The sequence below is a fragment of the Vipera berus genome (assembly GCF_964194415.1).
Source record: "Vipera berus genome assembly, chromosome: Z".
Lineage (NCBI taxonomy): Eukaryota > Metazoa > Chordata > Lepidosauria > Squamata > Viperidae > Vipera > Vipera berus.
Genome location: NC_138205.1, coordinates 100693663 through 100718460, shown reverse-complemented (window position 1 = coordinate 100718460; position 24798 = coordinate 100693663). Strand labels below are relative to the sequence as shown.

The 24798-nt window shown below is 39.5% G+C and overlaps 1 long non-coding RNA gene across 1 annotated transcript in view; it reads left to right on the top strand.

Moving 5' to 3' along the window:
• Positions 1-24798, top strand: part of LOC308677371 — a 40410-nt gene that overhangs the window by 2768 nt on the left and 12844 nt on the right. The gene's annotated exons all lie outside the window — the stretch shown is intronic.

The window sequence follows — 24798 nt, the reverse complement described above, 5'->3', positions numbered from 1 at the left end:
GAAATGCTCTAGTCAAGCAAGATAGCCCCTTTAGGTTTCTCTTCATGCACCAACTTAAGTATTACAATAAAACATAACTAGCAATGCAATGGCTAAAATTGGTGTTAGCCCCATAGTGGGCGGAATTGTGGGGTTTCTCTTTCTCATGTATCATACCTTTTATGTACTAAAGGTAAAGGTAAAGGTTCCCCCGCACATGCGTGCTAGTCGTTTCCGACTCTAGGGGCCGGTGCTCATCTCCGTTTCAAAGCCGAAGAGCCAGCGCTTGTCCGAGGACGTCTCCGTGGTCATGTGGCCGGCATGACTAGACGCCTTACTAGGGAGTGGCAATTGTCAAAAAGTACATCAATCTTAGATTTCATCTGTCTAGTAGCAATAAAAAAACAAGAACATATTAATCATCTTTTGGCTGACATACTTTTGGAAAGTTAATTTTGCTCTGCTCATCACTGAATGGATACAGCTGTTCACACAATGCACTAAATCTCCCTCCTTGACCTATTTTAGCAAACATTTATATATGTCATGCTGCCCCATATGTATTTATCCATTTAATTACAAGAATTTATGTGCCTCCCAGATCCCAAAACAGAGGTTTACAAGTTCAAAATAAAAGTTGTATAACTCTATAAATAGAATAAATAGATGCCAGCAATGTCAAACAATTAACTAGGCATCCAATAATTGGATGCTAAGTGCCCACTGAAACCTTTTAAGAGCTTTGCAAAAAAATAAGGAACTTCACTGATAAAGTATTCCAAAGGAAAGGGGCAATTTTGAAGAAAGGTTGATTTTCGCCCTATGCACTTTTGCTTCTTATAGTTGCAGGACCCTAAGGAAACGCTCCCTGCTTGATTTATTGTAAGAATAATTTCTCTCCCAGGTCCCTATTTATCCTTATAGTTGTATGAGATTTAAAGGAAACAAAAAGCAAAATGATATTAGCACCAATGGAGTATTTTTGCTTTTTTTAACTCTTCAAAGCAGCTATAGAAGATAGTTTAAGAAATGACAGATGAGGCTACAATTACAATTTTAAAAAAGAAAAGCAAACGTGGCCTAGGCTATAGCCAAAATTTTATATAGCCTCCATTTCTCTATAGACACATGTAAAATCTGAGACAGTGGCCGCTGAACCTTCCTGAATTTCAGTCGGGTCCTTTCTAAATACAACCAAATCTAGCTCTATGGCTAATATTTTAAATATCTTTGTGAAGTACACATTTTATCTTCCTAGAATGTTGATTTCCATCTTCCTCTTTCTTTTGCAGCAAATTTCATCTGTTTGAAAATTTGCTCTTGATTAGATAATTTTTTTGAGTGGTGTATAATGTATAATGAAGTGTATAATGTATAGTAGAAGATAATATTCCCCTTCATGGATTACTGCCTTGTCGTGGCGAAGGGGCTTGCGTAATTCAATGAAGCTATGAGCTATGCCGTGCAGGGCCACCCAAGATGGACAGGTCATAGCAGAGAGTTCTGACAAAACGTGATCCACTGGAGAAGGAAATGGCAACCCACTCCAGTATCTTTGCCATGAAAACCCTATGGACAGTACCAAAAGGCAAAACGATATGACGCTGGAAGATGAGCCCCTCAGGTCGGAAGGCGTCCAATATGCTACTGGGGAAGAGCAGAGGGCTAGTACTAGTAGCGCCAGAAAGAATGAAGCGACTGGGCCAAAGCCGAAAGGACGCTCAGCTGTGGATGTGTCTGGTGGTGAAAGGAAAGTCCAATGCTGTAAAGATTTTTTTCTCCATAGGAACCTGGAATGTAAGATCCATGAATCAAGGAAAGCTGGACGTGGTCAAACAAGAGATGACAAGACTGAACATTGACATCTTAGGTATCAGCGAACTAAAATGGACAGGAATGGGTGAATTTAATTCAGATGACCATCAGGTATACTACTGTGGGCAAGAATCCTTCAGAAGAAATGGAGTAGCCTTCATAGTCAATAAAAGAGTAGGAAAAGCAATACTGGGATACAATCCTCAAAATGACAGAATGATCTCAGTTCGAATCCAAGGCAAACCATTCAATATCACAGTAGTCCAAGTCTATGCCCCAACCACCAGTGCTGAAGAGGATGAAATTGACCAGTTCTATGAAGCACTACAGCACCTTATAGAACTAACACCAAAAAATGATGTTCTTATCATCATGGGGGATTGGAATGCTAAAGTAGGAAGCCAAAAGATAACTGGAATAACAGGCAAGTTTGGCCTTGGAGTGCAAAATGAAGCAGGGCACAGGCTGATAGAATTCTGTCAAGAGAATACGATGGTCATAGCAAACACTCTTTTCCAACAACCCAAGAGACGGCTCTACACATGGACATCACCAGATGGTCAACACAGAAATCAGATTGACTATATGCTCTGCAGCCAAAGATGGAGAAGCTCTATACAGTCAGTAAAAACAAGACCAGGAGCTGACTGTGGCTCAGACCATGAGCTTCTCCTTGCAAAGTTTAGGCTTAAACTGAAGAAAGTAGGGAAAAGCACTAGGCCACTCAGGTATGAATTAAATCATATCCCTGTTGAATATACAGTAGAGGTGACAAATAGATTTAAGGAATTAGATCTGATAGACAGAGTGCCTGAAGAACTATGGACAGAGGTTCACGACATTGTACAAGAGGTAGCAACCAAAACCGTCCCAAAGAAAAAGAAATGCAAGAAAGCAAAATGGCTGTCTGAGGAAGCTTTGCAAATAGCTGAAGAAAGGAGGGAAGCGAAAGGCAAGGGAGAAAAAGAAAGATACGCCCAATTGAATGCAGAATTCCAGAGAATAGCTAGAAGAGATAAGAATGCCTTCTTAAATGAACAGTGCAAAGAAATAGAAGAAAACAATAGAATAGGGAGGACCAGAGATCTTTTCAAGAAAATTGGAGAAATGAAGGGCACGTTTAATGCAAAAATGGGAATGATAAAGGACCAAAATGGCAGGGACCTAACAGAGGCAGAAGAGATTAAGAAGAGGTGGCAAAATTACACAGAAGAACTATACAAGAATGAGCTTAACGTCCCTGATAATCACAATGAGGTGGTCACTGACCTCGAGCCAGACATCCTAGAATGTGAAGTGAAGTGGGCCTTAGAAAAACTGAGCAACAACAAAGCTAGTGGAAGTGACAGTATTCCAGCTGAGCTATTCAAAATCTTAAAAGACAATGCAGTAAAAGTGCTACACTCAATTTGCCAGCAAATTTGGAAAACTCAACAGTGGCCACAGGATTGGAAAAGATCAGTTTACATTCCAATTCCAAAGAAAGGCAGTGCCAAAGAATGTTCAAACTATCGCACCATTGCACTCATTTCTCATGCTAGTAAAGTCATGCTTAAAATCCTACAAGCTAGACTTCAGCAGTATGTGGATCGAGAACTACCAGAAGTACAGGCAGGATTTCGAAGAGGCAGAGGAACTAGAGATCAAATTGCCAATATACGCTGGATCATGGAGAAAGCTAGGGAGTTCCAGAAAAACATCTACTTCTGCTTCATTGACTATGCTAAAGCCTTTGATTGTGGGGATCACAACAAACTGTGGCAAGTTCTTAAAGAGATGGGAGTACCAGACCATCTTATTTGTCTCTTGAGAAACCTATATGCGGGTCAAGAAGCAACAGTGAGAACTGGACACGGAACCACTGATTGGTTCAAAATTGGGAAAGGAGTCCGGCAAGGCTGTATACTGTCGCCCTGCCTATTTAACTTATATGCAGAGCACATCATGAGAAAGGCAGGGCTAGATGAATCAAAAGTTGGAATTAAGATTGCCGGAAGAAATATCAACAACCTAAGATACGCAGATGATACCACTCTAATGGCAGAAAGTGAAGAAGACCTAAAGAGCCTCTTGTTGCAGGTGAAGAAGGAGAGTGCAAAACTTGGGTTGAAACTTAACATTAAGAAAACCAAGATCATGGCATCTGGCCCTCTCAATTCCTGGCAAATAGATGGGGAAGAAATGGAGGTAGTGACAGATTTTATTTTCCTGGGCTCCAAGATCACTGCAGACGGGGACTGTAGCCAAGAAATTAAAAGACGCTTGCTCCTGGGGAGGAAAGCCATGGCAAATCTAGACAGCACACTAAAAAGCAGAGACATCACCCTGTCAACAAAAGTGCGTATAGTCAAGGCTATGGTCTTCCCAGTTGCAATGTATGGCAGTGAAAGTTGGACCATAAGAAAGGCTGAGCGCCAAAGAATTGAGGCCTTTGAACTGTGGTGCTGGAGAAGACTCCTGCGAGTCCCTTGGACTGCAAGGCGATCAAACCGGTCAGTCCTAGAGGAGATCAATCCTGACTGCTCTTTAGAAGGCCAGATTCTGAAGCTAAAACTCAAGTACTTTGGCCACCTAATGAGATGGAAGGACTCACTGGAGAAGAGCCTAATGCTGGGAAAGATCGAGGGCAATAGAAGAAGGGGACGACAGAGAATGAGGTGGCTGGATGGAGTCACTGAAGCAGTAGGCGCGAGCTTAAATGGACTCCAGAAGATGGTAGAGGACAGGAAGGCCTGGAGGAATGTTGTCCATAGGGTCGCGATGGGTCGGACACGACTTCGCAGCTAACAACAACAACAGAAGATAATATTATATTGCTTATAGTTAAAGATTAGTGAGTAATGAATTCATTTTTTTGATATAAACTTATTCCAACAGTGTAAAATTCATGATTTCAGCTTTTTCAAATATTCAGTGCACTTTGCTTGTTATTAGGGGAACATTTTACACAAAAATACAGACATTCCTGAAATTAAATTCCTAATAAAGTACTTATTAGGAAAAAAATACACACAGCTTGCATATATTAGATAACAGTATTCAGTTTTTGTACAAACATCTTTTAAACAAATATAAAAACTAGATTAACGTAAGTTTGGAAACAACAAAAAACTGAGCAATGCTTAGGCTGACTGATCTCTGTAAGTGTAGTACAATTCTATGTGTATTTGTTCAAATACAGAATAATAGAATAACTGTTGGAAGGAGCTTGGAGGTCTTTTAATCCAACCCCTTGCTCAAGCAAGAGACACTATACAGTTTTAGACAAATGCTGTCCAGTCTCTTCTTGAAAGCGTCCAGTGATGGAACACCCTAAACTATCAGGAAATTTCTCCTTAGTCCTGGATTGCTTTTCTCCTTGTTTACTTTGCAACCATTGCTTCTTGTCTTGCCTTATGGTGCTTTGGAAAATAGGTTGACCTCCTCTTCTTTATGCCAGCCCTTCAAATATTGGAACACTGCTATCATGTCTTCCCTAGTCCTTCTTTTCATTGGACCAGACACCCAATTCCTACAACTTTTAGCCTCCAGCCTCCTAATCATCTTTGTTGCTCTTCTCTGCACATCTTTTTTATATTACGGTGACCAAAACTGGATGCAGTATTCCAAGTGTGGTCTTACCAAGGCCATAATCCCAGAGTATTCAATAGTGCTAACTCCAAGGAAAAGGTGCAATTTATTTGACTCTTATTCTAAAAGAGTTCCTTAGTTTTCCACATAGATCATTATCAAACTTGCTTTTTTTAATGGTTCAGAGGTTAATATGACTACTTTTTCATACAACAATCCAGATATGGACAAGTTTTATTATTATAAAATAAATGCATTTGTTTATTCATGCAAAATAGTGTTGATAGAAATGAAAAATAACAGAAAATTTCTGTGGCAACCATTTCTTTAAGGAATGGAGTGACCTTCCAGAGAGGAGAGGCAAAGGATGCTACAGGTCCCCTCTCCTAAAAAGATAGTGCAGGGGTCTTCAAACCTGGCCCTTTTATGCCTTGTGAACTTCAACTCCCAGAATTCCTCAGCCAGGCATGTTAGCTGAGGAATTCTGGGAGTTGAAGTTCACAAGTCATAAAAGGGCCAAGTTTGAAGACCCCTGATCTAGTGAGACCAAGAAGAAAGGTCTTCTCTATAGTTGCTCCCTCCCTGTGGAACATTAATAGAATTGGATCTCACTTTGACACTTTTTTGCAAGGCCCTGAAGACCTGATTTTGCCAATGAACCTGGGGACCCCAGAATAGAATGGAGTCCATTAAGTGGCTTCTTTGATTGTTATAGTCAGGGCTTGTTTTTATATGAGATTTTTTTTATCTTTGTAAGCCACCTGGAGTTACTGAGAGTGAGTTGGATAGCTATATAAATTTTCTTAAATAAATAAATAAAACACATAGAACTACATATTGTTAAGAAGCACTGAAATCAATGGTAAATTAATGCATAACAGAAAATAAACCAGTTGATTCATACTATACTACCATTGCCTTTACATGTCTAAGAATATAGTTCAAACTTATTTTTTTTTATTCTGAACTTTTCTTCTCTTTTATTTGAAATAATTGGTATGTTTTAATAGGAAAATTGAATGAGAAGCACAGAGAATTAGGAATTATCCTACTAAATCTAGTAATATATGCATATATATACAGGTACCATAATCCTCACAATCATTTGTTTAGCGACCATTTGAAGTTACAATGGTATTGAAAAAAGTGTCTTAGGATAGTCCTTGCACTTATATAGTTGCATTAGCCTTATGGTCTTGTGATCAAAATTCAGGCATTTGGCAACTGGCATGTATTTACAATGGTTGTAGTGTGCTAGGATCATGTGATTGCCATTTGTGACCTTCTCAGCCAGCTTCTGACAAGCAGTCAACAGGAAGCCAGATTTGCTGTACAACTGTGTGATTCACTTAACAACTGAAATGATTTGCTTAATAACTGTGGCAAAAAAATCATAAAAGTGGGCACGATTCACTTAGGTTAATCCAGTGGTGTAGCGTGGGGGGTGTAGGGGGGGCCGGCTGCACCGGGTGCAACATCTGGGGGGGCGCGCCCGCACTCGCAGCTCTCTGCCCCTGCCTGGCTCACTCACTCTCTCTCACTGCAGTGCTGGCTGTGCGAATCCGATCCGAGCCGCCGGGTCGCCGCCCACTGTGGAGGGGGGGTGCCAGGTGTGCGGTGCGGTTAGGGGGCGCAAATTACTTGCCTTGCCCCGGGTGCTGACAACCCACGCTACGCCACTGGGTTAATCACTTTGCTTAGCAATTGAAATTTTTATCCCAATTGTGAACATAAGTTTATGGCCACCTGTAATATACATTAATAATCTATATATTGCTTAAAACAGTTTGGTGATAATGTATGAAGAACTTTTTTAATGAATAACACAGTAAACCTAATTATGTGAGTCTATGGAAGAAATTTTACAGCAAAATATCTAGGCACCTGTGCTGTGTTCTCTCCCTACTATTTAAGGCTAAGCTGTTCACTCTCCCCCCCCCCCCATCAGCACAGCAAAATGATCAATAAAGCTGCAATCTTGAAACAGGTGTGAGAGGACATAGGCGCCACCAGCAAACAAGGTATAGTAACAGAACAAAAGGTATTTTTCCTTCAGAAGTAGCAGATGGTCCAAAAGGCAGGAAAAGAAAGCATAGTGGCACAGCAAGACAAAGGATAATGTTAAAAAAATGCAACAGCTCCACATGCTGGCCATTAACAGAAAAAGAGGAAGAGAGGGATGGGGACTTAAGACAGAACAGTTAAGAAAGAAATGTTGATGTGTATTAGTAATAGTGTATGGTAGAGATTTTTTGTTGTATAATCATGTCCTGTTCTTGGAGATACCTTGTTTCTTGGATACTGGACAATCCCTGCAGTTTTCTTGGCAAGGTTTTTTGGAAGTGACTTTCCATTGCCTCCTTCCTTGGGACCGAGAGACAGTGACTAGCCCAAGGTCACCACGTTGGCTTTGTATCCAAGGTAGAACTTATGGTCTTCCAGTTTCTAGCCTGATGCCTTCATTACTACACCAAACTGGCTCTCTGTAATAGTGTATAGTGTAGAATATAGATAATTGTAATAGTTAATAGTATACTGTATAGTACGTATATTGAATAGTAGTAGTACAGTATAGAATATAGTTTAAACATTGCCATAATAATAGTAATTATATAGCAATAGTATTGAGATAGCAATTGAATACAATTTCGGAAGCACCCAGAAACTATGTTTATTCTTACAAACCAAACATCTCCCCAACAAACTAAATACCTCCTTTATAAGGAGAGATAAAGAAACTACCTATACAGGGGCTCTCAAATCTCAAATCTTGACTCTCAAATCTCATTCAATCTAGAATCCACAAGAGAGTCACAATAAGTATATCAATTTCTTAGAAAGGTGCTGACAAAATATCAGTATGGATTCCATCAATAAATTCAAACCAAGTCAAAAGTCACTGTTTCTACGTGGTCACTTTTGTAGAGATGGGTAGTACCAAGGAACATGAAATTAAAGGGTTGATTTAATTATAATTCATATAGTTCTCATTTTACAAAAAGCTGTATCATTTTTCCGACATAACTGCAATAAGTACCTGGTCTCTTTGTTTCTTAGTTCTTAATTGACTCATAATTATCAGAATCCCTTGACAATGAACTTAATACAATATAAATACATTTTAGTTCATTGTTACTTCATTGTTAACTCAATCTGGTAAGTATTAGACTTCTTTTTTTGTTTATAGGTTTTGTTAATTTATAACATTAAAATGTGAAAATACAAAAGCAAATAGTAGGGGACAACAGTAGAGAAAGGGAAAACAAAAAAAGGGAGGGGAAGAAATAAGAATGCAGCCGCGAGAGTTGTCTTGGGAGTTTCCTGATACTCCCATGTTACACCTCTGCTCCGCGAGCTGCATTGGCTACCAGTTGTCTTCCGAGTGAGATTCAAGGTTTTGGTAATGGTTTTCAAGGCCCTACATGGCATGGGTCCGGAGTACCTCGGGGATCACCTGCTGCCAGCGTCAACTTCCCTTCGCCCTGTGCGTTCCCACAGAGAGGGCCTCCTCTGGGTGCCACCGGTCAGAGAATGTCAGCTGGTGGCCCCCAGGGGGAGGGCCTTCTCTGTGGGGACCCTGGACTTATGGAATCAGTTGCCGGTTGAGCTCTGGACGGCGCCTGACCTTCGCTCCTTCCGACGCGATCTGAAGACCTATTTATTTGAACAAGCTGGCCTGGCCTGATGGGGGATGTGTTGGGGTTTTTATTGCGGTTTTTTTATACTATTATTTATTGTTTTAGCTTGGGCTCTGTTTAATTCTCTTTTAACTTTTGTATTTTGCATTTTATATGTGCCCTGTTCACCACCCTGAGTCCTTCGGGAGAAGGGCGGTATACAAATATAATAAATAAAATAAAATAAATAAAATAAAAGGCACTGATTTCTGACTCTCTGTTGCAGTAAAATCAGACATTAAAATCAAATCTCATTTTTTTTACATTTTTATAGTAGTATGCACTAGCCATTTCTGTATCGGCAAATCAGTCTAATCAGTAAAACACAAAATCATAATACCATTTTTCCCACCTCAAGGACAAAGTCTAGAAGTGGTTTCTAAGAAGAAACAAAAGTACTTATGTTCTTTTCTTTTATCAGCACAGTCAATTTGGCCATCTCTACTAATTCGATCAGCTTTTGTAACCATTCATCCATGGTAGGCTCCTTTCACTTTTGTGCATAGAGCAATCTTGCTGCCGTCATCATATATAAAATCAGAGTTCCAATTTTTCCCCCAGTTCTCTTTTCATTAGACCCAGAAGGAAAATTTCTGGTTTAATTTTTATGTTTAAGATTTTTCTGCACTAATGTATGAATCCTACTCCAATATTTCTTTGCCTTATCACATGTCCACCACAACTGATAAAAAGTCCCTTCTTTACATTTACATTTCCAACATTCATTTGAAATACCTTTATACATTCTAGATAACCTATCTGGTGTTAAATACCAGCGATACATCATTTTATAAAATTTTCTTTTAGGTTATAATTTAATGTGAATTTTAAGCCTTTTATCCACATATTCTCCCATTGTTCAAGCATCACATTATAGCCAAAATTCCTTGCCTACTGGATCATACAGTGTTTTACATGTTCATTTTCTAAATTCAATTTTGATAATGTTTTATAGACCTTGGCAATTATATGATCATCACTATCACATAGTAGGATTGCCAATTCATTTTTAGCAAACTCAAAACCATGGCCTTCTTTGTCTAGTTTAAATCTTTCCTTTATCTGTTGATATGTAAACCAATGACAAGATGACCTTCTAATTCTAGTTCTTCCATAGACTAAGTATTAGACTTCTAAAATGCATAAATGTTAATGGTTGTGTTGCAAGTAGATGTTTGCTTTGGTCTTGGTTTTAGTATTTTAAAAGCAGTTTTCTTGAGAGTTTGTTCATCTGTGTCAGGGGTTTTAAACTTGCAATGTCATGTGGCGTGGTGTGATGTGACGTATTGTGACTTTTTTTGCCATTGCCGGCAATGAGGGCACAATTTTGCTATGATGCATTCGGCCCACTGGCCAGCAGTTTGACACCCCTGATCTATGTGGTATCAGCCTCTAAATAACCCATACTTACTTTATTATCCTTGACATGCTTTACTGTTTCATTCTATGGTTCGGGGTTTTTTTTGGAAACCAAATAAATACAGTCAATCCTCATTATTCCCAGATTGCAAATTTTCTTATTAAAATTTATATGTAACCCCCAGATCAACATGGTGGTGCTTTCATGGGAATTTGACATGCACAAAGTGGTGATTTTAGAGAATATAACTAGAGCAAAATCAACTGGATTTCAAATCACGGATGACCTGTCTGATTTAACTAGCTGAACTCCAATAACAGAGTTTATATTTACAGTTTTTGGTTAAGTGTGGAACTATTTATCTGTTTTTGTATGTCTTTCATAAAAATTGTTTATGTTCTACATTTTAAATAGGAAAATCAAATGCTAACCGTTAGGAGTGTAAGTTAAAAGCACACTTCTCCATTTTTTAATCTGGAATTATTTAATATAACAAAATGATAGATATTAAAAATAACACAGACTTCTAAAACAATTTTTTTTTTTATTGAAAAGTTTTAAAATACAATTTTCCTTTAAAAAACCCCCCTTCCCCCTCCCTCCTCCCCCCCTACCTCCCCTCCTCCCCCCTCCCTCCTCCCCCCCCTACCTCCCCCCCTCCCCCCCCTACTTCCCAGAGCTGAATACAAGGTATATATATATAAAAAAAAGCAAACCTAAGCAACCATATACTAACAACTATAAGTTCTAAAATCCATCACTCTCTAGCTTATATAGTATAAAACAAACCTTAACAATATTAAATATATATATAAAAAAAAACTAGAATAAGAAAAGGACACTCTCTAGCTTATATAGAATGGAACAAACCTTAATAGTATTAAACATATATTAAAGACAAAAAAAAAGGAAAAAGAAAAAAAAGAAAAAAACCCTTCTCAACCCTATACTTATCCTAAATAAACTTCATCCATTTTATCCATTCCATGATATAACATTCTTACAAATAATTTTCCAAATTAACCAAGGATCCCAAATCAAAAAACTTTAAAGTCAACTCTTCTGTAATCGACCGTTCCTCTTCCAGTACCACATCTATAATTATTCCAAACACAACAAAAAAGAAGAAAAGAAAAAAAAATTGCAAACAAAACTTGAACTTTAATCCAAAAAAGCTCACCCTTTCCACAAAACCACCAAATATAAAAGTATATTGCGTCTACACCCAAATCTTTTCCCCCCTCCCCTACTTGACTACTTGACTATATCGTAAAAGTTCCAAAGACTTCTGCGGTTCCTGCTACTTTCTCTTCTTAGATCGTTTTGCAGCAGCACGCGTCACCCTCTGTTTTATAGATTCATCCGACGAGGTTATATCTTGATCTCCTCCAACACCGTTGTCTTCTATCTGACCATCTTCGGCCTCTTGATGCACTCCTTCTCCAGATCCCTTTCCAGCTTCCAAAAGTGTTAATGGCGTTGCATTTAAAACATTATTGTAGAAATCACGCGCTTGCATCACAGTAACCAAACGGTACTTTTTACCTTCGTGCGTCACCATCAACCCCACTGGGATCTCCCATCTGAACCTTATATCTCGCTGCTTGAGCTCTTGCACAAGAAATGTAAAGTCCTTCCTTCTCCTTAGAATCTTTGGAGGAATTTCTTTTAAGACCAAAACTTCTTGATTAGCAATCATAACTTTAGTATCATAAGCAGCTTGTATAACTTCATCTCTAGTTTCCCTTTTTGCAAAATATACCACCACATCTCTAGGCAACTTCCTCTGTCTGGCAATCCATGAATTCACACGAAACACTTTGTCCATGCCTCCTTTTATTTCAGATGCTGGCTGTTTCAACACTATTTCAAAAGCCTCAGAAACCAGCTGCTTTAGATCTTCCTTAGTATTCTCCTTTAAGCCTCTAATTCTAATGGCAAACTGCATCTGGAAATATTGAGCAAGACACAGTTCCTTTTCCATTTTATTTTCATTCTCCAATACTTTTGCTTCTAATATAGCATTCTTTTGAGTCAAGTCTTCTAGCTTTTCCTCCAATTCTTCCACACACCGAGCCACTTTACACACTGAAGTCAAGATGTCTACCCTCATCGCTTTGAGCTTCTGTTCCATCCTCTCCTCCATTCTCTCCTCCAATTTCTCCAATTTCTCCTCCATCTGTGCAAATCTAATATTAATTGATTCCAAAATTACCTGGGTATGTTTTTCAAGAGCATCTTGTAAGTCCTTTGATGTCAATACATCAGGAGGATGCAGCGCCTGCAATAATGATTGTTGCACGGGAGAAGTTCCAGCACTCCGAAGAGTTTTAGGGGGTGGTTTAGCCGCCATCTTTTACCAAATATGACGCACTTTCACTTCAGATTTGTAATCCAAAAAAGTCCATCAAGCTGGAGAGTAAAACATAGTAATCCTCTTTACCATTTCCTCTTGTATCGCTCTGCCTGCTCCTTTAAATCATAGTCATTCCTTCAGGCAGGGGTGGTCGCAGACGGCTGGCTCTGCTCCAAGAAGTCAGGAGCAGAGGCGACGGCCAGCTGGGAGCAGCCCAGGCTACGGGGGAGTTCAATCCTTCAGCCGCCCGAGCCATAAGCTCAGGCGGCCCTGGAGAACTCTACCCCTACCTGGGAGCTCGCCCCCTCCTCTTCTCCCGAGGAGGGGGCTTCGGATTCGCCCGAACAGCTGATCGGCGCTGTTTCGGGCGAAAAAACAACAGCTGAGCCGCGGGCAGCCCGGGAAGGCTCCCTCCGTCGCCGCGGAGCCACCGGAAGTCCTTCTAAAACAATTTTTGTACTAACATATACTATAAGTTGTTTTCCAATATAATATGTTTTAGTAATATTTACATTTTTTTCACTAGTTAAAAGAATATGATTAATCAAAAAATTTAAGTAGGCTGACAACCATAAAATCCATGTAGCCCTGTATTACGACTAATTGTGCTATTTGGTAAAAATACCCTTTTACTTCTGTCTCTAGACAGGAAGTTATTTGGTGGGTTGCTAAGTATCAATTTGGGAGTCTCTTATCTGCTGACAGCTGCACTCTCTATCCGTCAAGGAATAGTACTTGCTTAAAGAGGAAAAATGATGGTTTGTCTTCTAAAAAACTATCAATTGGTATAGAAAATAGTCTTTGTAAATCCATTTCTAAGTACAAGTATTGCTTGCTATCTTGTTCACCTTCGCTGAATTGGGAAAAGAGGCTTCAATTGTCATTTCTTCAGAATGTGTATCAATCTGCTACATAGTTCCAAGGGCAATTTCTGTCTTTTAAAGTGCAGAGATCACCTGGCACAAAAGGATCTGAACTCTAATAGGGGTTGTCTCCTGCATCATGTAGAATATTTATTACTTTCTCCTCTAATGACTTGGATTTTACTCATTCTCTGCTTCTTTGGATTTAAAAAAGAGGACAGATGATCTATTTTGTCTAAATTTGAGAAAGCTACTGTATATTTGCTACTTTGTATGGGACACATGGCATCATACGAAGTATTCCTGTATACTATATTTAATCCAGAAACATTTAAAGAGATAGAGGGAGAATTATATTCCATTTCTCTACAAATTTCGGAGAAATAATGCATAACAGAAGATTTAAACTAGTGGCATGTACGCTTCTTTGACCTCAGGGCAACATTTTTTCCTTGAATGATATGTCAAGGCCCACATCCTAAGAAGTGGATAGAGTGAGGATATAAATTAAATCTGATTTAATAGCATTTAATTATAGATTATTTCCCAGAGATTATAATACATTTCAATCAGTGGCCAAGTGCTGGAATTAGAGTTCTCGTGATGTTCTGAAGATGAAGGATTCCAAAGAGGAAGAAAATGTTGCTTTGTGAGTCTCTGCCCACTAGGAAAACCAAGTTCCTCTCTTCTGTGGATGGAGGAACGTCAGTTATTTGCTTATTTTTCACATTTATATGACCACACATCTCACAAAAAGTAATTCTGGGCAGTGTAGGTTGCTTTAGATTCTATTTTTGAACTTTCAAAAAATCAAAAATCTTTTAAATGTTTATTATGCTGTAAGCTGCTCAGAGTTGTTTGAAATGAGATGGGCACCAAATAAATTAAACAAATAAATAAATAATGGAGGTGGGAACAATATTGGAGATTTAGTCCTTGTATTCTCCTGGTGGGATTGGGGAAAAAAAACATCAGTCAGAAAATCTGAAGAAAATTCTGTACAGAATAGATGATATGGAACAAGATGGACCATTTGACGAATCCAGCCTATTTTTTTGTCTTGATGGGTTCCATTAGTTCGTATCCTTGACTCTGTATAATTTCTTATTTGCATACTTTTATTTGCCAGAATTGTATTATGCTTACTGTGTAAAACAGAATTTAGAGCTCTTCTACTTTTCCTGGTAACATCATTCTTTTCTAAATTATAGTTTTATTTTGCTTGTGGTTACAGAAGATTTGCATTATAGTCTCCTGCTTCTACCTCATCTTATTATTGCTAGTGTTTTCAACTTAAAACAGTTATTATATACTGAAACCCTCGTATTCAGTAGAAATCGTTTTAATTTCCAACCTCCACCCAAAGTAATTAGATTACATCAATATTGTGCTATTTAATTAAAATAAACCTTGACTGTTCTTTAGACAGAGAAATACTGAAACTGAAGCTCAAATACTTTGGCTACCAAATGAAAAGAGAGGAGTCATTGGGAAAGACCCTCATGTTAGGAAAGATAGAAGGCAAAAGGAGAAGGCAGAGGATGAATTGGATAGAAAGTGTCACAGATGCAATGAGCCTGACTTTGGGCAAACTCAGGGAGACAGTGGGGGACAGAGTGGCCTGCCATGCTATGGTTTATGGGGTGACAGAGAATTGGGCATGACTTAGCAACAACAACAACAACATCAACAACAACAACAACAACGGAATATAATAGATTACTATTTCACACTTTATTTCTCTCTTCATAAAGTCTGCATTATCCAGTTCAGTGATTAGAAATGGGCTATGACTCAAGGTTTTTATTTTTAATAGTTAAAATTGTGACGGAAGGCAATTTTATAAGAAATTTCATTTAAACTTAAATGAAAGATCCTTGAATGGATTAGCAGAATTTAGTTAAGTGATCTTAAATTTAGCTTCATGAAATAAAGATACCAGGGGGGCTTCCATTTCTGGATCCTGGTGCGGCCAGACACGCGAGGGAATCATTCCTCATGTCGCCTGAATTTCTTCATTGCAGAGCCCCTGTAAAGGGGTTGAAAGTTGTCCTGGAGGCGAGACGAGTGGGGGAGAGCTCTCTCCAGTCGGCGGTAGAAGGGCAGCGGCCCTCCTGTCAGTTTGGAGCTACTCTCCAAACTGAAGAAGAAAGGATCGGCCACTCCCATGGCCCATTGTTTAGCCATCTCCTGCCAAAGTCAAAAGCACTTGAAAGCACTTGAAAACTGGGTGAGAATTGCCTTCTTCTTTTCCTAATTGTCTACTCTTCCTGTCAAAGCTTTCCAAATTTGTTTCCCTTGTGAGGAGAGAGGGAAGGGATTTTTCCCCCCACCCTCCTTAATAGCGGCCTTTGTCTACACTGGGAAAGAAAAGAAAAAGCCTTGAACTACATGATACTGATTAATTGGACTTACTGCCTTTCTACCTTTCGCCGAAAATTCCTATATTAATAGAAATGGATTATTCTACCTATCAATCTAAAAAAGGAGACAAAAAGTAAAATCTGTTAAAGCAAGTGAATACCATTGGCAAACAAGCTTGCTTACATTTTGGACTGACCTTGGCATTAAGATAAAAACCTGAAACATCTGGGGATGAATTTGGCTTAGACTTGTGGAGGTGGACACTTACTGATTTTTGTTTGAAAAATAGCCTCCACTAAGGACTATTTATAATTACTACAAAATGGAGAATGATCAGCCACAAACCTCACTTGACTATAATCTTATATTTGAAACAATCTATAGAGTCACTGAGATCTCTATCTCTAGATTAAATAATTTACATGCCAACTTTAATTTACAAACTGAAACCTAGACTGCAACTATCTCTAGATTAAATAATTTACATGCCAACTTTAATTTACAAACTGAAACCTAGACTGCAACTAAATAATTTACACTTCAGAATATAACAAACTTGGAAGATACTACTATTGAGACAGAGGAACATAAGCAACAACAACAAAGTACTGAAAAAACGATTATCAAAACCTGACTTTACTCAGTAAAGAATTTACAATTATGGAACAACCTGCCTCCAGAGGTGGTGAATGCTCCAACACTGGAGGTTTTTAAGAAGAGACTGGACAGCCATTTGCCTGAAATGGTATAGGGTTTCCTGCCTGAGCAGGGGGTTGGACTAGATGACCTCCAAGGTCCCTTCCAACTTTTTATTATTATTATTATTATTATTATTATTATTATTATTATTATTATTATTATTATTATTATTATTATTATTATTATTATTATTATTATTATTATTATAGTACAAGGAACTACTACTATGACAGACAATCCTAAAGATCAACAACAAATTAGGGGAAAACTTAATACTCAACTTTTGACCCTTTCTAAAGCACCTATAACTTCAAAAGTACACTACAGGCCAGATAGTGATGCCAACATAGAGGACGCTGAAGACCAACTAAGACAACCTGTGGAAAGCCTGGACAGTCAACTACTAACTATAATACTGGATAAGATTTTCTCCTTAAAACAGATCAACCCAGATGGAAGAAAAATCCAGACTTAACTGCAGACAGAGATGTCAGAGCAAATAAAGAGAGTGGAATTAACATGGCAACAATATAATGACTATAAATGGTTCAACCTTTGTATATCGCTGATGGTTGAATGGCCTCCTCTGGTGCAAATAATATGCATGTGAGCAAAGGAAGACCTACTTGGCAATTTAAAGCCCTTGGTCTGGAAACCCGACTAGCAAAAAATAAATAAATCTAAAGTTAGATTTAAAAAAATGAATTCCTAGAGAACTATTATAACTCATTTTGTTAGTAATTAGTGACTTATTAGGTATAATAAGGGAATTTTGGGTTCTGAATACTATTTGGATGTCAAAGGTTAAACTTGGATACTAAAATTAACATCAAAATTAGATAAAATCTAATAACAGGATATAGATATACTTCATTGAAATTGGACTGACAAAATCTTTTTTAATTGACCATGCTATTCTTATAAATCAGTTATTGTAAATATGTTGTATTGAATGTAACCCGAACTATGTATTGAAAATTCTGTTATTCAATTGATGACTACCCAGCTACCATGATGCTTTCTAGATATATAGGTTGTAAATTGAAAAACTAATAAAAATTGTTTTAAAAAAATAAAGATACCAGGGTGACTGGATTCTTTTAGACTTGCTATTTCATCAGTGCTTGTGGATTAAAATAGAATAGAATAGAGCTAGAGGGGATCTTGTTTTGATTACATTTATAAAGTTTTTCCCAAAGTCCATTTCTACTAACTGCTGAAATTGATCTCTTAATCTAAAAGCTGTACTATTTTGAATGTTTGAGTTTGTCTTTATCTTTACTTACTGAAAATCTGTAGAGTTTTTGGATTGCTTTGACCTTTACAGGTAGTCCTCGAGTTATGACCACAACTGAGTCCAAAACTTCTATTGTTAAGTGAGATATTTGTTAAGTGAATTTTGCCTCACTTTATGACCTTTCTTGCCACAGTTGTTAAGTGAATCACTGCAGTTGGTAAGTTAGTAATCCGGTTGTTAAAGTGAATCTAGTTTTCCAATGAGTTTGCTTGTCAGAAGGTTGCAAAAGTGACTACTTGACCTTGGGACACATCAACGGTCATAAATATGAATCGGTTGCCAAGCATCTGAATTTTGAAAGGTCGTAACTATGAAAAACAGTCATATATCACATTTTTCAATGCCATTGTAACTTTGAACAGTCACTAAATGAACTGTTGTAAGTCAAGGACTGCTTTACTATTCATATGTATCTATCCAAGTTTTAAATTTTTCTGGATTAATTTTATTTAAAATTTGTGCAAGAAAGACCACTCCAAATTATCAAAAAGATTTTCTGTATTTAGGAATATTATTGCCACTTTTTTGGTTATGGTTGATGCGTTTTAATGCATTTATCATGAATCTGCTGTTTTCATTCATCTTCCTCTTGAGAATGTAATATCAGCAACAGTAGATAATCCGAATTCAGTTAAATTTATTCTTAATGATTAAAAATTATTTATTTATTTATTTATTTTAATTCCATTTATATCCCGCCCTTCTCCGAAGACTCAGGGCGGCTTACAAGCTTAGCAGTAGCCTTCATTCTATGTATATGCCTGCTTATTAGGGCTTTCACCCCCCCCAAGCGGCATTATTACAAAGTCAGCTTAATTGCCCCCAACAATCTGGGTCCTCATTTTACCTACCTCGGAAGGATGGAAGGCTGAGTCAACCTTATGTGACTTAATTCGTTATGTGACCTTAATTCCTTATGTGAAGCCACCATGAACATACCTATTGAAAATCCTTGCACTAAGAGCATGATTTCATGGTTGCATTATTTATTTCCACTGGAGTGCTTGTAATATAAAAAGAAATATAGTCTATAAGTACTATAACCTAGATTTCATTTCGAATAAAGTATATATACATCACATTTCCTTCTGTTTCCATCTGTTCTTGTATTAACACTGACCCATGGCAGCTTGCATTTATGGATATTCTCTTACATCAATGAAAAGTGGATACAATTTATATCTTTTGCAGCCCCATCCCATTAAGTTCAATACACCTTATGTATTAGGTCATCATTTTAGTTATAGTAGCTTCATAGACATTTCCATATAAATAATTATAGTTTCAAATTAGTTTATGCAACACAAAATTCAACTAGGGAGGTGCTCTGTGTTTTAAGGGAATTAATCTCAAAGCACGTAAAATGCAATTTGTATGCAGCAACAGTGACATCTGGTGGCTCTTTGTACCCACTACATTTCTGCAGGATACACAAAATATGTTAACCCATTATAGAAATTCTGTTGGCAGTTCTGTATGAGGACTGTTCAAAAGCAGTTTTTGATCTCAATGATCCCAAGGTGTCTACTGAATTTGACAGCCAACCCAATTTATTCTGAGGTCAGTTTCAATGCAACCCAAATAAAAGTTCCATTTTGCAATGATATAGCTCTGGAAAGTTTAGAGGCAACTAACTCATTTGCTCACTGGAGGAAAGCACAACCCCACTCCTTTTGCTGGCTTCTCAGAGGCTCTGCTGCTTAATCAGGTTCCTTAAAAGGAATAGCTTTAAAAGCAGAAATAGGAGAACTCTGAGGATTTGATCTAATGAGCTTGGCCTTATGGAGGACCACAGATTCCCAACCCAGTATTAAATGAGGGTCTTTAAAGTATTTTCATTATTGACAGGTAGTATATAAGCAGACTTGATAGATATGTTAATTTATATGTTATTAATTTAATATATTAATTTAAGTTAATACAGTAATGTCTTTGGTCTTGTATCAAAAAGCATCCCAAATCATTGAAATGAATACAATAATTTCTTCAGGAAAAGCTCTACATAATGCAGTATAAAGAATTTCTGTCTCAATAGTCAAGCTGAAACAGCTGCTTGTATACCTTTTGGAAAGTAGTTGTACAAATTATTTTTGGGTGCACAACACTGAACTACATTCACACTTGTCTATTTCGCAAGATTAAATCAACTAAGGCTTTAAATTAATTGGTGTACCAAAAAAGGAAAGGAAGAAAAAACAAGCAAATAAGCCATGAGTGTCAATCTCGATCACATCACGTGACATATTGTGACATATTGTGATGTTTTTTACCTTTGAGGAGCTGGGGTGTTTGTGGCCTTCGTGAAACGCATCTGGCCCATGGAACACCAGCTTGACACCCCTGAGATAAGCAGAAGACCCACAATATATGATCAGTAGTTTGTTCTCTTTGACAGCAAGGGAGACCTTGCAAGCAGCATGAAAACTGTTAATTTCTGATTTTCTACTGAAGAAGGATATGGTGCTAATAGCAGCCATAAATATTTGCCATTACTTAAAAGATAGCAAGTCATGGCAGCCTTCCCTATCCTAATGTTCTCCAAATGAGGTCGTCACTCTCGTAATCTAGAACTAGCATGAGCATTTGAATCACCACAGTCAAATGTGACATAAAATAGAGCCAGACTAAAGTCACATCACAGTGATATTTGAAACCTATAGAATAAACTCTGTTTCAGAGTTTGTTTCCTGAGCTGCTGCTGATCACTTAGGCAAGACCTCTACCAACTGCTTTGTTTTTTTCAGTTTTGTTCTGGTACTCCTTCCATATTAGCAATTGCCTTTCATGAGTTGAATCATGAATGTTCACAAATTGCAATTGTGGATCATGATTTAGTTTGAAAGCCACATAAGTGCTTAATTTCCCAAGTACATTGTTATTTAGCTGGAACTGAAAGATCTGCATTGACTAACAGCAATGCTGACACTGTACACATTAATATTGTTATGTATATAGGGGATGTTTCCACAGTAGTGAGCCACTGAAACCACCAGGTGGCATAGTACCCTGTCCAGATTGGCAGGGTAGTCTGTGGTGGGAAATCCAGATAAGGGGATTGGTCCTAGGTATACCTGGCTAGGTATATAAGTGGGGCTAATAGCCCTTTGTCTAGAGCCATGTGTTAACTTCAATAAAGGACTATTATGCTGAGCCCTGTTGTCCGGAGTTGTCCATGCGGTCCAGAACCCACTACTTAATAGTGGTGACGAAGGTGGGATATTGCTTCATACAGATCTGAAGTCACTTGGAAAGGAGGAAAGGCAAATCTTTCCCGAGAAACCTTCCAAGTGAAGCAGTATTCACGGACTGGGCGCACCATGGCGAAGTTCGGACACGCCAGCGAATTCCGTTTTATCTTTATCTTTATTAGACTTATCTTTATTAGACTTATATACCGCCCTTCTCCCGTAGGACTCAGGGAGGTTCACAAGGTTTTTAAAATAACAATACAACAATTACAAAAATTAAGAACAATTAAAATAATTACATTTAGACCTTGAATAAATATAAAACCCCAATTAAAATCCAATTAAAACCCAATTAATACTCTCAGTCCAGGCCAGAAAGCTCAAAGCTTCAGGTCCCAGCGGAATGAGCGAAGGTCAGGGGCAGCCCTAAACTCTACGGGCAGCTGGTTCCAAAGGGCAGGCGCACCCACAGAGAAGGCCCTCCCCCTGGGTGTTATCCGCTGGCAATCTTTTACCAGCGGTACCCTGAGAAGACCCTCCCTGTGGGAGCACACAGGACGAAGGGAGCTTGATGCCGGCAGCAGGTGTTCCCTCAGATATCCCGGACCCAAGCCATTTAGGGCTTTATAGGTCATCACCAGCACCTTGAATCTCACCCGGAGGGCAACCGGAAGCCAATGCAGCTCGCGGAGCAGAGGTGTTTTAACATCGACGAACCTGAGTGGTGGGAAGCGCACCTGGGACGGATCGAAGGGTTCCTGCTGATCAACAAGATCACGGGTGACAGGATGAAAGCAGCAGCCCTGCTGTGCCTCAGTGGCCAGGATGTATATGATGTGGCCATTGGATTGTGCGCACCGACACCTGTCGCATCCGTCCTGTATGATGAACTTACAGAGAAGCCAGCAAAACATTTCATGCCGTCCAAGGCCCCAATTTTTTGGCGTTTCCAATTTGCCCAGCGCATCCAGCTCCCGGGCGAGACAACATCACACTATGTGGCAGCTCTGAGACAGGCTGCCCGTTTGTGTAAGTTCACTGATCTCGAAGATAGAATTCAAGACCAGGTGGTGTTCGGGCTTAGAGACCATCAGTGCCGACAAAAAATCCTCGCAAAACCGCCGATAAATCTGCATGAAGTCCTAGACGAGGTAATGGCTCACGAGGCAGCCAATGGGGCCGGCAAGCCCACAAACTGTCCTGGCAGCAGCCCAGGAGGGACAATTCATCATGAATGTGGCACGAACAGTGGATATGGAGAAATGGACGGAGAGGCAGAGATAGATGTGGTCCAGCAGAGACCCGGAAAACAGCCAATGCGGCGGGACAACGACGGAAGCCATCGGAAATACACATCAGTCAGCAAAAGCACAGCTTGCAGCTGCAGCTGCAGAAAACCAAGAGCAACCAACTACGCCAGCCAAAAATGTGCCAGCTGTGGCGGAAACCACCCGAGGGCAACCTGCAGATTCAGATCTGCGAAATGTCGCTCCTGCGGCAAGACGGGGCACATTGCAACCGTCTGCCGGAACCGCAACCGGGACAGCCTGAATGAATTACAAGCCATGGCGTCGGCACTCAAAGGTACTGGGTCCCCGCAGCGCATATCACCAAAATCTGGGGGGAGCAGGCGGACTGGGTCCCCGCAGTGCTTATCACCGAAAGCTGGGGGGAGCAGGCGGACCATGTCTCATACGGAGATACACCAGTTGCTCAAGCCTAAAATTATGATACAGGTCCATCTGCAAGGGGTACCTTGCATGATGGAGCTTGACTCTGGTTCTGCAGTCTCAATAATTTCATATGAGACATTTAAAGGAATTTGTGACCGGAGCAAGCGGAGAATTCCTTTAAAACCCACCACATTGCTGCTGTCTGATTTTCAGCATTCCCCCATTAAAATCGGGAAAGGCCACTGTGATTGTGGGGTTCAAGGACTTCCAGGGTACTTTGGACGTCCTGGTGACTGACGGGCGGAGGACCAGTCTAGTGGGGCTGGACTGGTTCGATGCCCTGGGCATTTGGTTGGGGGGAGTACATAACATCCAACCCAAAAGTCTCGAATCCATCTGCAAAATGTTTGCAGACGTATTCAATGACAAGCTGGGTAAATACAGGGCCCCCCCATTAAATTTAAGCTAAACCCAGGGGTTTTACCTATTCACATCAAGCCCCGGAGAGTCCCTTTTGCTCTCAAGCAAAATATTGAGAGCGAATTGGATAAGTTGGTAGAACAAGGGGTGTTAGAGCCTGTGGAAGGGGGAGAATGGGAGACCCCCTATAGTGATCCCATTTAAGGCTAATGGGGAAGTAAGAATTTGTGCAGATTATAAGGCCATGGTAGACCAGGCCTTGAATCTGCACGCTTACCCGGTCCTGATGCTCCAGCATGTCCTTGCTGCAATACGGGGAGGCGCCATCTTTGCAAAGCTCGATCTTGCACAGGCGTACCAGCAGCTAACAGTTTCCAAGGAAACAGCTGATGCTCAGACAATAGTGACTCATAGGGGAGCTTTCAGAGTTAACTGTTTGCAGTTTGGCATCTCTGTAGCTCCAGGGATTTTTCAAGAAGTGATGGAGAGGACGCTGAAAGGCATACCTGGTATATGTCCTTAGTTTGATGATGTTCTTATTGCTGGAGAATCTGAAGAGATCTTGGCTGACAGGTTGCAGGCTGTTTTAAGTAGGTTTCACTCTGCTGGGCTCAAACTTTAAAAAAGTAAGTGCAGTATTGGAGTGGTATCCACTGAATTTTTAGGGTTCAGGATTGATGCCAAAGGAATTCACCCTACTGATTCCAAGGTTAAAGCAATCAAATTGGCTCCTACCCCAAATAACAAGGCTGAATTGCAAGCTTTCCTGGGGTTACTTAATTTCTATCATGCATTTTTGCCCCACAAGGCAGCAATTGCAGAGCCTTTACACAGATTATTAGATAAGAAAACCCCATGCAATTGGACCAAGGTCCATGAACAGAGTTTTAGAAACCTCAAACAACTATTGTCCAGTGACTCAACCATCACACATTTTATAGAAAACAAGCCCATCTGCATCGCGTGTGATGCATCCCCTTATGGAGTGGGCGCTGTATTGAGTCACATAGAGGGAAACAGAGAGCAAAGGCCTATTGCATATTACTCCCAAACACTGTCAAAGGCAGAAAGGAATTATGCACAAATTGACAAGGAAGGCTTGGCAATTGTGACGGGAGTCAAGAAATTTCACGACTATCTGTATGGCAGGGAGTTTACCATTTTTACTGACCACAAACCATTATTGGGGTTGTTCACAACTGACAAACAAACACCACAAATTCTATCCCCAAGGATGCTAAGATGGTCTATATTCCTATCTGCATACACATGCAAACTGGTCTACAAACCAGGCAAGGACATGGGCCACGCTGATGCATTAAGCAGATTACCGCTAAGAATCACTGAACCTGACCCAGCACCTGCGGAGCAGATCCTATCCATCCAAGATCTACCATATTGCCCCCTCCAGGCAAAGGACATTGCTGCTGGCACCACAGCAGACAAGGTACTGTGTAGGGTCCAAATGTGGGTAGTATCTGGGTGGCAGGAAAACAGCCTGGGTCCAGAGTTTCAGGCATATTTCAGGCTTGCCTAC